This window comes from Ambystoma mexicanum, chromosome 1p, assembly GCF_040938575.1.
Source record: "Ambystoma mexicanum isolate Mex_15411 chromosome 1p, UKY_AmexF1_1, whole genome shotgun sequence".
NCBI lineage: Eukaryota > Metazoa > Chordata > Amphibia > Caudata > Ambystomatidae > Ambystoma > Ambystoma mexicanum.
The window spans coordinates 153,863,509-153,878,534 of record NC_090921.1 but is presented as its reverse complement, the minus strand read 5'-3'; the positions used below and the strand labels follow the sequence as shown (position 1 = coordinate 153,878,534).

At 47.1% G+C, this 15,026-nt stretch overlaps 1 protein-coding gene and 1 long non-coding RNA gene across 5 annotated transcripts in view; one reads left to right on the top strand and one right to left on the bottom strand.

Annotated features, from left to right (window-relative positions):
* Positions 1-15,026, top strand: part of LOC138567454 (protein phosphatase inhibitor 2-like) — a 2,745,435-nt gene that overhangs the window by 2,095,506 nt on the left and 634,903 nt on the right. The gene's annotated exons all lie outside the window — the stretch shown is intronic.
* The window catches only part of LOC138567440 (uncharacterized), a 453,021-nt gene continuing 438,467 nt past the window's right edge, over positions 473-15,026 (bottom strand). The window contains exon 6 of the long non-coding RNA XR_011302211.1: positions 473-863. This is a non-coding gene — a long non-coding RNA (uncharacterized lncRNA). The remainder of the gene's footprint in view (positions 864-15,026) is intronic.

Sequence of the window (15,026 nt, the reverse complement as noted above, 5' to 3'; positions counted from 1 at the left end):
TTTGTGCCATGATTGAGCATCAGGACATGAATAGGAGATGAAGACACATTTATAGGTGAGTGGAGAGCATTTCCAGAGGGAGAATCTTCACCACTTTGCTTGCTGTCAGAAAACATTATAGGAGTACTTGAAAGGTTCTCTGACATCAGACTGTTCGAAAACACTGAATCATTTGGTTCTAGATCAATGATTGCTATATCCGGTTTTTCCTGAGGATTACCCTCAAGTGGCTTAGGAATCGAACAAGTGGCAGGCAAAGATTTCAAAATAGCAGTATCAGTTAGGGATTTATCAGTAGGGGGAGTCTTATCATTACCAGCCCTAAACTGATAATTTCTCACCTCTTCAACTGGAATTGGGGAGCTATTTATGCCAGACTCCGTGGCTTGTATATCCAGATCTATGGTTTTGGGTCGCTCACCCGCCGAAGTAGCTGTTTTAGCTCTAAATGCAGATAACGACCCATTACAAAACTGCCGGATATCAACATTCCCCAGTGTCCCATTCATGGAAGAACCTCGTCTAGGGGTAGAACATGCAAGGGAGGACGACCTGTTCTTGATAGCCATCGGATCTTTTTCCTACGTCCGGGGCTTTTTGCAGGTAGAAATTTCTGGGCCCTGAGAATCATATGTCCCTTTTTCATGCTATGAGGTAAGTAAACTTTTGCAATTTGCAGCCAATCAATTTTTCAAGGAACTCACCACCTATATCCACGTAGGGTACAACTCACCCTAATTTCCACCAACAACAATTAATAATATTGAAGTGGGGTCCCGCGGGTGCGCTGGGTTGTGGGTAAATGTAGGAATCAAGGCAGTGATGTCGGTCCTAGGGGGCGGAGTCACCATCCAGAGAACCACCTTAAAAAAAAAACAAATGAGGCACTTAAAATCCAGTGTCCACCAAGTTCACAAGCAAGGCAGCGCAAAAGACACGCAATCAGCGGTAAGAAGCGCACAGTCACCAAGTCCTTAAAGGGGCCAGGGCAGAATGGTGTCGCGGCGAAAAGATTCACCTAGGCAGGTTTTTGCCGCGCAGCCACAGCGAACACAGCAACCAGACCAGCAGAGCTCTCCCACAGTAAACAGTACTTTTCAGTACTTGCCGGTGCCTATTGCAATAAACGAATTATGAACTGTGGCAGCAACATCAAAGAACTCCACAAGATCATCAACGAATTTGTGAAACCTACTTGCACCTCTGCCCAAACCACTCGCACACAAACAATCTGCGACTCCCTCTCGCTACATTTCTACAACACTGCACTTAACAGGATGGCAACCCTTAACACCAAACTTTCCACCATTTCCCCCTTCCCTAAATCTACCCCTCCTGTTCCCGTTACCCCGACAACCACTATTTCAACCTTTGACTCTTTCCAACCCATCTCGAGAGACGAGTTCCTAGACCTACTATCCAGCAGCAGACCCTCCGGATCCCCCCCTGGACCCTTGCCCTGCCTCTATTCTGAAAGAAATATTTGCCTCCCCTTGCGCAAGAGAACATGCAAGATCCATACTAAACGACTCCCTCACCTCTGGCACTTTTCCAGAAGCCTTTAAAATAGCGCATGTCAAACCGCTTCTAAAGAAGGCGTTCCTTGACCCTAAGAATTACAGACCAATCTGACACCAAATTTCTCACAAAACTCATTGGGCCTCATTACACGGACGGCGGTAAGGGTTAACGGTCACCGTTAATGGCAACGGTGACCGTTAACCCTTACCGCCGTACTACGAGGTCCCTTAGCGGGTTGGTGCTCTAACGCCTGCTTTTTGCAGGCGTTAAAAACCAACCCACTAAGGGACCTCGGAGCTAATTACGGCACCGCAAAATTGCGGTGCCGTAATTAGCGCCTTCCCCATTCCCATAGAGCCCTATGGGGCAGAAATGGCAATGGGGAAGGGCAATGGCGGAAGGGGGATTTACCGCCCCACCGACCTTGGGATAGGGCGGTAAATCCCCTTACCGCCAAGGCGGTGCCGGTAATTTACCGGCATGGTCCAGGGTGCTAATAGCACCCTGGATCACCGCCTTCCGTGTAATGAGGCCCATTGACTGGACTGCATACTCCCAGCTCAACTGCTTTGTAGAATCCAACAAACTACTCGACCCTGCACAATCAGGCTTCAGGCCACGCCTTGGAACAGAAACCACTCTGATCTCGATCTGGGATGATCTCAAGGTGGCCGCAGACTCTGAGGGTTGCGCAGCGATGACTTTCCTTGATCTGTCAGCAGGCTTTGGTTCCGTTAACCATTCAATCCTCCTTAACCGCCTCCACTCACTAGGAATCTGTGGCTCGGCACTCAAATGGACTGCTTCCTTCCTCAGCAACAGGAAAGAAATCGCCTTTCTCTCCCCTTCTGTCTGCTTGCACTTTTTACACTGGAGAACTCCAAAGCGCCCGCCCTGCTCTCCTTTTCAACCTCTATCTGCCACTCTACCAGGAATCATCCGCACGTGCAACCTCTCCTGGTACAACTATGCCGACGATACACACATTATCCTAAGAATTCCCAAAACAAGCACCAACCCACGTCCCGACCTTGAAGCATTTCTCAGTAATATTGACAGATGGAACCACCTCCTTCTGAACCCTGATAAAACTGAAATCATGGTGTGGGGCAATACTGCCCTTCTCCCGCAACCGCTCCCATGGCCTCCCTCCTTTGCCCCCCACCCCCGCCTCCTTCCAAAATAGTCAAAAACATTGGCTGCACTATGGACTCAGGCCTAACCCTCTCCCGTCAGAAAAATAATGTACCAAAAACCTGCCATTACCACCTCCAACTCCTTAGACGCATTTTCCCTTACCTCACCTATCCCAACAGACTCGCTGTTGTTATGTCTATTGTTATGTCAAGACTGGACTATGCCAACTCCTTATACCTGGGAGCACCGGCATACCAATTTAACTAACTCAAACAGCCCAAAACGCTGCAGCGAAACACCTTCTCGCCCTGGGACACAGAGACCACATCTCCCCCGCTCTCCGCACCCTACATTGGCTCCCTGTCGGATGAAGGGCCACCTTCAAAACCCTATGCATTACCCACCGAGCAGTGCACAAGACCGGCCCAACGTACCTACAAGAGAAGATAAAACCCTACCTCGCATCACGCACCCTGAGATCAAGCACTGTCCTCTTACTAGTGATTCCAGCCTCCAATTCTGCCAGGATTGTCAGGATCCGCCTTCTCAATCTTCACCCCAACTCTGTGGAAGTCACTCCCCCGGCACATTCGACACACCCATGACTAAATGGCCTTCTGCAAAGCTCTAAAAACCTGTCTCTTTCCGTAAAGCAGATTAAGACCAGCGGTCGAGGTGTATGAAAAGAAGTAGTGGAACTATGTTCCCTGCTGGTCTGCACCCACTCCCCACCAACCTCATCACCACGCCCCCTCCCACACACAATACAAACCCCCACACACTTGCACCTGCTGTTTAAAGGAACGTCCAGTGCAGTGCACTGAAAGTGCAAGTTTCAACTTCTTCCTACACTTTTATTTTAAAACGAAACCATTCCAGAACGGTTTCTTTTTAAAATAAAAGTATATGAGCTGTAAAACGTATTTAAAAAAAGTAGAGGAGCACCGCTCCCGACCGCTCCCACTCAATTCGACCACTGATTAAGACCATCTAAGGCCACTGAGACCCTGCAACCTGCAGACAAATGTTCAAGGCGATACCAAGCAATGACACCACTGAAAGCAACTATTAAGTCACTAAAAAGTCACTCTGAACGCAACAATCGCAAAACACGTGAATGAAATCCGGAACAGTGCGCTCGTAAAAATAAAACCTCCACTCCAGACACTCACCTCTCCAATCAATATGCTCACTCTCTACTCTACACCAACACACAAGATAACGCAGCTACACCCATTGATCAATTTCGGCCTAGCTGCTCATATACGAACAATACTCCTGAGACACCTCAACATCCTGCTAGAACGCAGCTATACCCCACTAGAAAATCAGCGTAGCTGCACACATAAGCGTCCTACAAAGGCCTAACACAGCCAGAATCCAGTCTCGGAGAACAAACTCCTGACTGCACAACTGATCTCAATGCCAACACACCTAATGTTAGGATGCAGCTACCATCAGGCAATCACATTAGCTGTGCACATATTGATTGCACACAAGCACCCTAAGATACCCTACTCTCTCGACTGACCTGGACTACGGTCCCCGAGGGCGTTCAACCCACAAGCGCTTTGAGGTCATACTAATGAGATATAGAGTGCTATATTAATGCCAAATAACATAACATATATCCTATGTCACTGCTTAACAAGCTTGAGCAATTACAGCAGCCATAACTCCCCTTATTGTAAATTGTGTTCAATTACTGTCAAAACCAAACTATGAAATTATTGTCATCATTCTTATAGTGCGTATTTGCTGAACATGTCATCTGCAAGTATTTCAATAATCACGCAGTCACTGCAATTAAAATCCTCTGTGTGTATTAATTTAGCCCTCTGTTTCCAAACTTGAACCCCTTTTTAAAAACAATCCCGCACGTATTCACTTAATGTGTTAGCTTCTACTGTTACAGTAACGCACGATTATCATGCATATAAATCGCTGTGTTCTATTTATTAAGCCCTGTGCCCCATGTATCTCATCCCTCTTCCAAACTACAAGCAATTAGCTAAATGTTTTATGTTCTTGTTGCTTATACAAAAAATGCAGAGAATCTTGTTTGTTTATCCTGAAACCGTACCTGTTCTTCTAGTGTTCCAAACGTTTCCGCCATCTTGGTTCCTATATATACTCACGTGATGATGATATCCCTGCCTTTTGCCATGGCTAATGAAGGCAAGCGTCCCCAACCAGCACGATCCTCCCCGCAATGAGAGACAATGAAGGACTCTCCCAAGTCGGGAATAAAGCCAAGACAGAGTGCGGGTGAGCTTAAATGGGAGTTTATCAGAATAGGGCATGCAAAGGACTCTGCAAAATCCGAGAGCGCTCTGTCTGACAATAGCAAAGACAGGCGTATATATTTACAAAAAACGTCATAAGAACCTACATACTATAGGGGGCACAAGTTCAATGGGATTGGGTGGCGATGACTAGCTATAGGTGCTGCTGCGATGTGGTTGGCCTTGGCTGGAGGACGTCACTGGTCAACCTCGTGGGTTGGGCTGGGCCTGGCAGGTCAGCTGAGTTCATCCGGGCGGTGTTGTTGTGCCATTGTGGCCAGTGTCAGAGATGAATGTCTTTTCCTGACTTATTTGCCCTATGCCATGCACACCGCAGTCATTCAGTCATTGCAATATTATCTGCTTTAGTAAATCTTTCAATAGGTTATTCTACCGGTTAATGCAACAAAGGAGGAATGCACCTTGTGAGGGGTCTGATGGTAATACGTCAGGACATGGTTACCAGTGTCCTGTTGACCGGTGCCATAAGTCGAGGAGCTAAGCTTCAGGGCCTGGGACGGGCGGTACATGTCTTTCTGTCTTGTTAGAAGTTGTTATGGATGTGCCGCTGTGTGTTGCCACAGTATTGGATGTCCTAATTGCACAGGGCCATAAGTCTAAGATGATCCGGTGGGTTGTGGGGTTTACGAGGGGGCGCCTTTGGATTTTATGTATTCAGGCGGAGGTTTACTGCTGTGCTGTAAATAATGCAGGTGGCGGGCCGTGGCCTTGGGTGCTGCGGGGGGAACTACAAATCTTTGAAGCGGCTCCAGTCTGGTTGGGGGAGGTGGAGCAGCGCGGCGCGGGCCTCTGCTCCCTTGTTTGGCAGTCTTCGCAGGGCGGGAGGGGGAATGGCCTTGCACATATTCACAAAAGGTATCTTCCTCGTATGTTGCCGACTTTAGGTGAAAACATCACAAACATTTGAACACTCTATAACACTTATTTGAATCATTTTAAAACATACATTTCAACTTTGCGGGATGTGTCTCGATTATATCCAGTCTGAGCACCTTATTCGTACACTATGTTTTAACAACTACAGTATTTAGTTATATGCATATACATTTGCAGTAAGTGAGGTAGTAGTGAGGTTGGTGGAGTACATAGAAAATGACCCGCCACTGTACGTGACGGTGGTGGCACATAAGGGGCTTAGACATACACGCATGACAAGTGCATTCTCGCGCATCCTTCACATGAGCCCTCTGTATGGTTACATTCGTCTTCTCGTGTACTCTAGCAGCATTAGTTCGGTTATGGCGCAGGACCATGGAGTGTAAGTTGTCCAGTGATACATATAACAAATAGACCCCTGGAACGCTCTTTCATTGTTAGTACCCAACTGCAGTGGTGTGGGCTCTTCATTGCTAATATCATGGAAGCATGCTTTTTATCATGGTTATACATTTTACAGGTTTTTGTAATAAAAGAGATTTTGTGGAGAAATGCACACTTTGCAAGTGGTCTTGGCATTAATATGTAGAGACTTTCTGCCATCTGATGACCATTTTACCGTTCTTTTCATCGCCCAGGCCAGCTGGCCGTGTCATGCTGGGAGCAATGATACACTGTGGAAGGTGAACTGTTACAATGTTAGTATCTTATGCTAGCTCATGTCCGTCTTGTTCGTGGGAACGGGCTCACAGCGGATCTGCCAGGGTGCTGCGGCAACAGGGATAACTGAAACTCTCCGAGGGTGGGGGCCGCGCTACAGTGCGCTGAGCTCACACCATCTTTGTTAGACAAAAGGGTTTCTGAGGCCTAGCTAAATTCAATACGTGTGGGCAATGTCTTCAGCAGGTGAGCCATCCACCACCTGGGCCCTGGTGGTAAGGAGGGGACGCCCGATGAGCCATGGCCCTCACTTGGGGTGGGAATGTAGGCAAGGGGGGTCTTTTGGACCACTCCTCCCCTACATTTCCCCCCTTTCGTTACTTAAGTAACAAATACTTTAACTCTTCCACTCTCCTACATTCTGCTTCGTCCATCACTGCCTCATCCCATGCAGGTGTGCCTTTTATGGGCATCCATGCTCTGCACACCCCCCTTAAGCTTTCCCCTCTTCTGGCATACTCATCTGGGGTACAAGTCAGGTATATACATCCGCCATCTCCCGCCAAATCTACCCACACCTCCTGGTACCATTCTAGTACACGGGGCTCTCTAATGGTGGTGTGCCATGCTTTATCTATGATATCCTTGTCGTGGTAGATAGGCACTAGCTGATACCTTGGTGTGTCATCTGTTTCTGTTTGTACATGCACTTCCTGCATGTTTTGCATTGTCCCACGGGTGCTGCCCATTGTCACCATCATCATTGCACCATTTGGTACTGCGTTAGCACAAAATCGAAGACCCACCTGGCACAGGCAAAAAATTAAAAGGAGGAACACCACAGCTGGCATCAAAAATTTCCCAGTCGTTCCAAGCCATGAGGGGACCCAGGAGAAGATGTTGTCGAACCACGTACTGTCTTCTGCCCCACCTTCCATTTTCATTTTTTCTCCTAGGTTGTGTACTGCTTCGATCACATGGGACAGGGAGCCGTTTTCTGCGTCTTCGGAAGGTACGAAAGTGCAGCAGGCACTTCCAATTTTTCGGCAAACACCTCCATCCATCGCCGTCAACAGGTCCAAGACATACCTGTTTTGCATGGTCATCAGCCGTAAAGCCCTTAGTTCCACTTTTATTACGTTGAACCCTTCTTCAGTGTCATTTGCCAGTTGAATCAATTCCCAGCGTGTTATCTGGAGCCATTTTGCGTTTGCTCTTGCTTGGACACTTGAGATGAGTGAGGCAAAGAATGTTTCTGCTGAGCTGAATAATCGATATTTGTCTGGGATCTGAGCCAATAGTTCTGATGATGCCTTTGATATGTAGTTTGATGCTCGTCTGTTACGGGTCAGCACCTCTCCCTTGTTTCCGGAAGACAGGACATACATTTGTGACTCCGCAGTCGGCTGGGCTGCACTCTGTTGTATGCGTTCCTGTGTCTTTTTGCTCCCATCGATGTGGCTTTCTGGTATTACCATTAGGGCTGAGTGCAGAGTGGCCATTGAGCAGCTGCCACTCCATGACTGGGGAAGATGCAGGTATGCCTGGTTGCCGCATACCCAGTACGTATCCATCAGGGCCGCTGTCCCTTTTCTCAGATCTGGGATGGTGAGGGTCTTGTTACAGTTCTTGTTTGTCCCCATGGAGGTTTTCCCCTCTCCTTTAAAACATAATTCATAGTCTATTTCGTTCTGTAGTTTGAAGGGTTTTTCAATGGCGGTTACCCAAGTTAGTTTTGAAATGTGTTCCTTCCATACTGGTGTGCATGTTTCTTCTATCCACTGCAGTTTCTCTGGTGCCACACCTCTCAGTGCTTTAGCTTTACACATTACTTCTTCATCCTTCCACTTGTTGTCCGAAAAAAGTGTTCCTTGTATTACAAAAAATGGTTCCTCCAGACATACCACCCCTGCCGTCTTTGGATAGCAAGTTTTCTCGTTCTGCAGCATTTTAAAAGTAACTTCATGTGCCTGGAAGGTGTTCTTAATCCTGCACAACGTGAGATGAAGGAGACATTGGGCATCTATAATTGGCAACTCTTTGGATAGCAATACTTTGGGGGTACCTGAAGCGTGAGGAATGAGGGAGCAGACATAACAGCTCTCGTTTGTTGTTTGTTTAGCTGTGGCACTCATATCCGCATACCATTTATTTGTCTGGTGGGGGTGTCGTGGGTCTTCCGTTTTATCTAGTCCTAACCCATAGTACTCATCATACCTCCTTCTCCCTGCGTCCCTTTTTCGTCTGTTGTTCTTGTTCCTCATGTACTTCCCAACTACCTGGGCGAGGGATAAAATAGACCCCCCTTTCTCATTCCCGCCCCCCTTGGCCCATTCCTCATATAGGATATCGTGTGTTGCTAGCATCTTTTCCTTTTCGTCCCTGACGTTATCTTGCAGGTTGTTTTTTAAGATGGGGGCAGGTTGGCTGGTGGGGGTGTTATACAACCACGATATGGCAGACGGGTTTCGGTCATTTAGACTGCGGGCATTGTAATTAGATATCTTTGGTGGAGACACTGTGTTGTTTTGCATTCCACCCTGTGGCTCTTTCTTTTCTAAGATGACAGCATTGGATGGTGTGGTTTGATAACCCCATACAAGTTTAGTTCCGTCCCATACCAAAAAATCACCTTCCCTAGTATTGACACTTGCAGTTGTATTGGTCCCAGTAGTGCTGTTAATTCCAGTGCTGTTAATCCCTCCCCCCTCGTTCATCTCGATAGAGATGAACGCTACAAACCAATATGTAACCAGGCCAAACATTATTATAAAAAACAACGTAATGCACACAGATAATCCACACTCATACGAATATCTGCATCTCTTATTTAATAATTCTCTCATTCTACTAATTCTATCCGTTGCAGGCTGCCCGTTAGATGCCATGGTAGCTCCTGTTTGAGATATATAAAAGTGCATTAAGTGCATGCATGTAAACATTTTATTGGCACTATTAGTGCCAATATATATTGACAGGGAACGGAAGCGGGTAGGGTTTGTAGGGACGGGGATGCACAGACAAGGGTGTAAACACTTCATACTTTTATTACTTCATTAATCACATATAAGTCCAGAAGATAAAAAAACGTTTTTTTTTTTTTTTTTTCGTAACATCTTAAAAAAAGAATGCAAGTATACTTATCAGCCATTTTCCCCATTCAGGTCCATTACTGTCACACATACACAAGTTCATATTCAGACATCCTGCTCAGTTGCATCGTTTGCTGTTGTCTGTGCCTCCTCATCCACCTCCTCCTGCACGTTACTATATGCTTTTCGTACATCTGTCAAGTGCACCCAATATTTCAGGCCCTTTACTTTCACTGCCGTGGGCGTGCAGAACACTACCTCGTATGGGCCATGGAACCGTGGTGCATTCCATCGACGCACAAAACTCCTGACATAAATGAATTCGCCCGGCATCAGCTGTAGCTGTTGTTCAGGCTCCGTGACAGACCCTGTTATGTTTCCCTCCTCTCTAGTGAAGGGTGGAGAGAGCTGCTTTGATATTGCGCGCGCTGCCCTTGTTAGTTTATTCAAATAGTCTGTGAACTCTTCTCCCAATATCGCGGCGCTTCTGTGTGCATCTGAGTGTTCGCACAGTGGGGAGTGTGCTGTGTACATTCGTCTCCCGGTCACGATCTCGTGCGGGGACAAATGGTGGTGTTTGCTTGGCTGATTTCTCAGCTCAAATAGCGCAAGGGGCAAACAGTAAATCCAGTTCTTTTTTAATGAAAAGCATAGTTTTGATAACCTGCCTTTTAACAGTCTGTTCATCTTTTCCACTACGCCGTTACTTTGAGGATGATAAATCGAGCACAATTTATGCTTTATTCCCAATAATGTAGTAACTTCCTTGAAAAGCTCATTTACAAAGTGAGTGCCGTTATCCGAGCGAATCACGTCACAAATTCCCCAGCGCGGGAACACTTCCCTCACTAGGAACTTTGCAGCGCTTTTGGCATCAGGTCGTGCACATGGGCCTGCTTCCACCCACCTCGAGAATGGGCATACAACCACGATCATGTAACGTGCCCCATTACACCTTTCTCCCATGTCCGCGTAGTCAATATGTAGCTCTCTGAATGGGCCAATGGGTTTTGGAATTGTTCCCCGGAGCGTGCGTAATGTCATTCCTGAATTGTATATCTGACATGTTGTGCATTCCAGTGTCAATCGAGATATGTGCTCCTGAAGACAGGGCACGAACCATTCTTCCTGTATTTCTGCTGCGATGTGCTGTTTGGTATTGTGTGCAGGGAAGTGTAGTTGTTGAAATGCAATTTCCAATAACCTAATTGGCATTACCACTTTCCCTGAGTTGTTTTGTCGCCACAGTAAGTCTGTCGCCGACTTGCTGCACCCTCGTTTTGTCCACATCAATTTTTCATCTGCACTAGCTCCTTCCTGCAATTCTAGTATTTGTGATATAGGCATCATGTTGTAGCCTTCTGGGAGCTCTTCGTTTGTCTTGTGCTGCAGCACGTACTCACCTGCGTCATATTTCTGAAAATAGGAAGCCTCCTTGGCGGCAGCGTCCGCTGCCGCGTTTCCCAAAGACACAACGTCTGTGTTGGATGTATGTGCTTGGCACTTCACTATTGCTACCGCAGTAGGGTTTTGTAGGGCCTCAATTAACTCTTTCAACAATTCTGCATGCTGTACTGGTGTTCCGTCTGCCCGTCGAAATCCCCTCCACCCCCATCTTGCCAGACCTCCATGTACTGCTGTCGTCATGTAAGCTGAGTCTGTATATATGGTCACTGCGCAACCCTTTGCTGCATGTAGTGCTTCTATGAGCGCAATCAGTTCTGCTGCTTGTGCAGAGTAATGTGATGGGAGGCGGTACTGTACTAGTGTTTCATACTCACCGTCTTCTAACCTCACTACTGCCATGCCAACATGTTTTTCTCCCGTGTCCACGTCAATCGATGCAGACCCATCCACGAAGTACACTTCCCCCTCGCTCAGAGCGTTCTCACACACCACTGTGTCCTCCCCTCTTTCTCCTGTGTAAGTTGCACAGTCGTGCTCCTGCATGTCCTCTAGTGTGCACGCTTCTGTAATGAATGTTGCGGGGTTCACTGTCTTACATCTCACCACATGGATATTGGCGCTAGACAATATGATCTCATAGGCTGTTGCCCGCTGTGTTGTCAGTGTGCTTTTTGACCTCTCAAGTATTGCAAATAATGAATGTTCCACAAACAATGTCACAGGGCAACCCATTACTATTGTGGCACTTTTCTCAATCGCGAACGCGGCTGCAGCGAGGGATTGCTCGCACGCGAAATGGCCTTGCATTACGGCATCTAGAGTACCACTATAGTAAGCCAAAGGCTTGTGTCCTAGGGACGTCTTCTGTGTCAGTACAGCTGTCATGAGTGTTCCCTTGCAGTGTGAGAACAGGTAAAACTCGTGTCCATAATCAGGATTTGCGAGTACTGGAGCACTTGAAATTAACTCTTTTAATGATCTAAATGACGCTCTCATTTCTTCTGACCGTCCTATTTTTTTGTTCTCCTGTTGTGCTTCCTTGAGTGCTTGTAGTAGGGGTCTCGTGTATGCTGCATAATCTAATATCCATGCTCGGCAATAGTTGCACATTCCCAAGAACTTCTGCATGTCTTTCACTGTCGTGGGTTCTCCTACTGATTTTATCGCTTCTACCCTATCGGGTATTATTCGTTTTCCATCTTTTGATATTAGCTGCCCCAAGTATAAGACCTCTGTCATGCAGTACTGTAGCTTTCCCTTGTCTACCTTGTACCCCTTGTTGGCCAATAGAGTTAGGAGTGTTGTTGAATCCTTTCTGCATGTCCTTTCTGCATGTTTTCCTTGTCTTGTGCACACACTAGTAAATCATCTATGCCGCTATAGGGTGCTGGCGCGGGGGCCCCGTTTGCTGTTGTCGCAAAAGGGTTGCCTGGCGTATACTGCATATTGTCATTGTTTTGTAGGTGGTTCTGTGTTCTATACTGGTGTCTCTGTTGTTGCTCATTATTTCCTTGACCTGGGTTTATCGGTTGTTGTTGTCCCATTGGAAGACCATATGGGCTCCCCGGGTGGGGATGGCCATAATGTTCTACCTCTTGGAACCATTGTTGGGTCTGCCTCTGCACTCCCTAGAGTAATGCCCCCATCTTCCGCAGTTCCAGCAACTTCCTTGTGCACCTCTAGGACCCTGCCATCCATTTCCTCCCATTCCCCCGTACCCCAGTCCGCCTCCTCTTCGGCCCCTGTACCCACCTCGTCCCCCTTGAGGGGTCCACTCTTGCCACTGCGGACCTCCGCCTTGCTCCTGCTCGTTCCACTGCCGCTGTCCTGCTCCAGCCCAATTAGTTGCCATCCTTCCTTGTATTGCTACCAGCCCCTCCTCCTCTTCATCTCCCTCCCTGCTGTGTGGGAGCACGGCTACTGCTGCTGCGACCTTCACCAACTTTGTCTGCACTAATTTCGCTTCGTCTGCCAATCTTTTCTGCGCCACCTCCTTCTCCCTTTCTTTTATCCTCTTACAGTGGTGCACTATTATGCTTTGGATTTCAGGCCATCCTTTCGCTTCAATGCCTGCTATCTTGTCAAGCGCCTTTTGCACCTCTTTTGGGAGCCCTCTTTTTATAATGAAGTAAAATAAAGATGTCGATTGATACCAGGGCGTGCCTGTTTCTGCTCTCCACATCTCTTGGACCCGGAAAATGTAATCCATAGCCTCCTCCCCGTCATTCATTGTACACTGCATTACTGACTGTAAGTCTGGCGTATCTGGAAACGTTTCTCGCAAGGCATCCCACACCCTTGCACGCACTGTGTTAAAGGAGGCCCCGTCATGGCGGTCGCAGTCTAATGTTACTCCTGGGAAACCGGCCTTGACCCATACTCTATCAGCCTGATCCCCCACTGCTGATACAAGCAAGCTCTTCACATCTCCTATTGCTAGGGGTACCCCGGCAGTGTGTTTCTCAAAGGTGTATATCCACTTACTTGCCCCTCCCGATAACGGGGGCAATAACTTTAATAAATTGGCCTTATCCATCTGAGCCCATGGGATGTAATTCGGTCTTCCTCCTCCCCTATGTATCAGCGGGAGCTGTAACTTTCCTTTCATCGTGGTTTCTGTTCCAGTCTTCACTCCTGATGTTCCCAATGATGCCATTTTCCCCACCCTATTTCTCAATCGTCCCGTCCACTCATCATCCAGTGTTCTCATTGAACATGTACCATCCACCCCTTCACTTCCCCCTCCCATTGCCATACTGAACCTGTCGCTTTCTTCCAAATCGTCCCTTATATCACATAGTAGTTCCTCTCTGTCCCCTATAGGCCTTTCTTCATTATCAATCCCTCCCTCTCGTGTCCCTACTTCAATTATTCGTGTCGGTTCTTCCTTAATTCTGAACAGTATCTCACCTTTTTTCCACCCATCTTCAAGTGTTCTATTCTCACTCGGCGCTCTAGACGTGCGCCCTGATCTTGCTGCATTAAGTGCTGTTTGTTCACATATATCTTTTATCCTTGAGAGCTCATCTTTCGCTATTGAGAGCCTTGATTGTAAATCATCTGTTAGCTTATCTATGTCCACCCTTTGTGTACTTGCCTGGGCTCGCTCCCTTGTACTTTCATATGGTGGGGGTGCCGTTGGCCGGTGGGGTGTAGTAGTTGTCGGGGGAGGTACATAAGTGGGGTCACTGTATCCTTCTGCGGGCACAGGCTTCTTTAATATCGGGTACAAGCTTATTACCTCTATTGGTGGCACTACATTTGACCATTCTTTAGCATCTTTCTGTATCATCAGTGGATTGTCAGTGGTGGATGGTAGGTCAGGATTTAATGCTGGTGCTTTAGGCGGTGGTATCTCTTCAAATAACCTCCAGAGATCTAATATTTCCCTCCTATTGTGCAACTGCTTCCCCTTGTATTTCAAACAAATGCATGTGGCCACCATATCCAGAACACTTTTATCAAATGACCCCCCCTCGGGCCATATTTGGGGTAGCCCCTCTCCCTTCAGCTCTGTTATCCATTGGTCATGATATTTCTTAATTCGCTGCGCGTACCCTGGTAGGTTCTTACAAATATGTGATAAGGGTGTTTCGGCCCCCATCTTTGTGTTTTCCTAGTACTTGTGTGTCTCTGTGTGTCCACAATTACAATGTAAACTTAGTACCAATGTGGGTTTTCGTCTTCTACCTCACATTCAATAATGGGCTCCTTTGTGCTCTTCCCCCTGCCTGCACAATACAAAACTGGCTATACACAGTCTCTATTCTATTCTCTTTGGGGGGCACATACAAGAGCAAACCATCAGTGATTTTGACAATATCAACCCGGAAATCAAAAAGGTACACACTCACTTCACCTTGTCATTTGTGTCTTCAAGAAGCTTTATCCGGCCACATTTACCATGACCATTCAATTACTATGCATTTATAGCCATTTTACACACTCACAGTACCAAATTGTCTTCTGACGCATACGAGGTGCACACACCTCTCTGTAACACTCAATTCACAATTTAAGCTGCCCT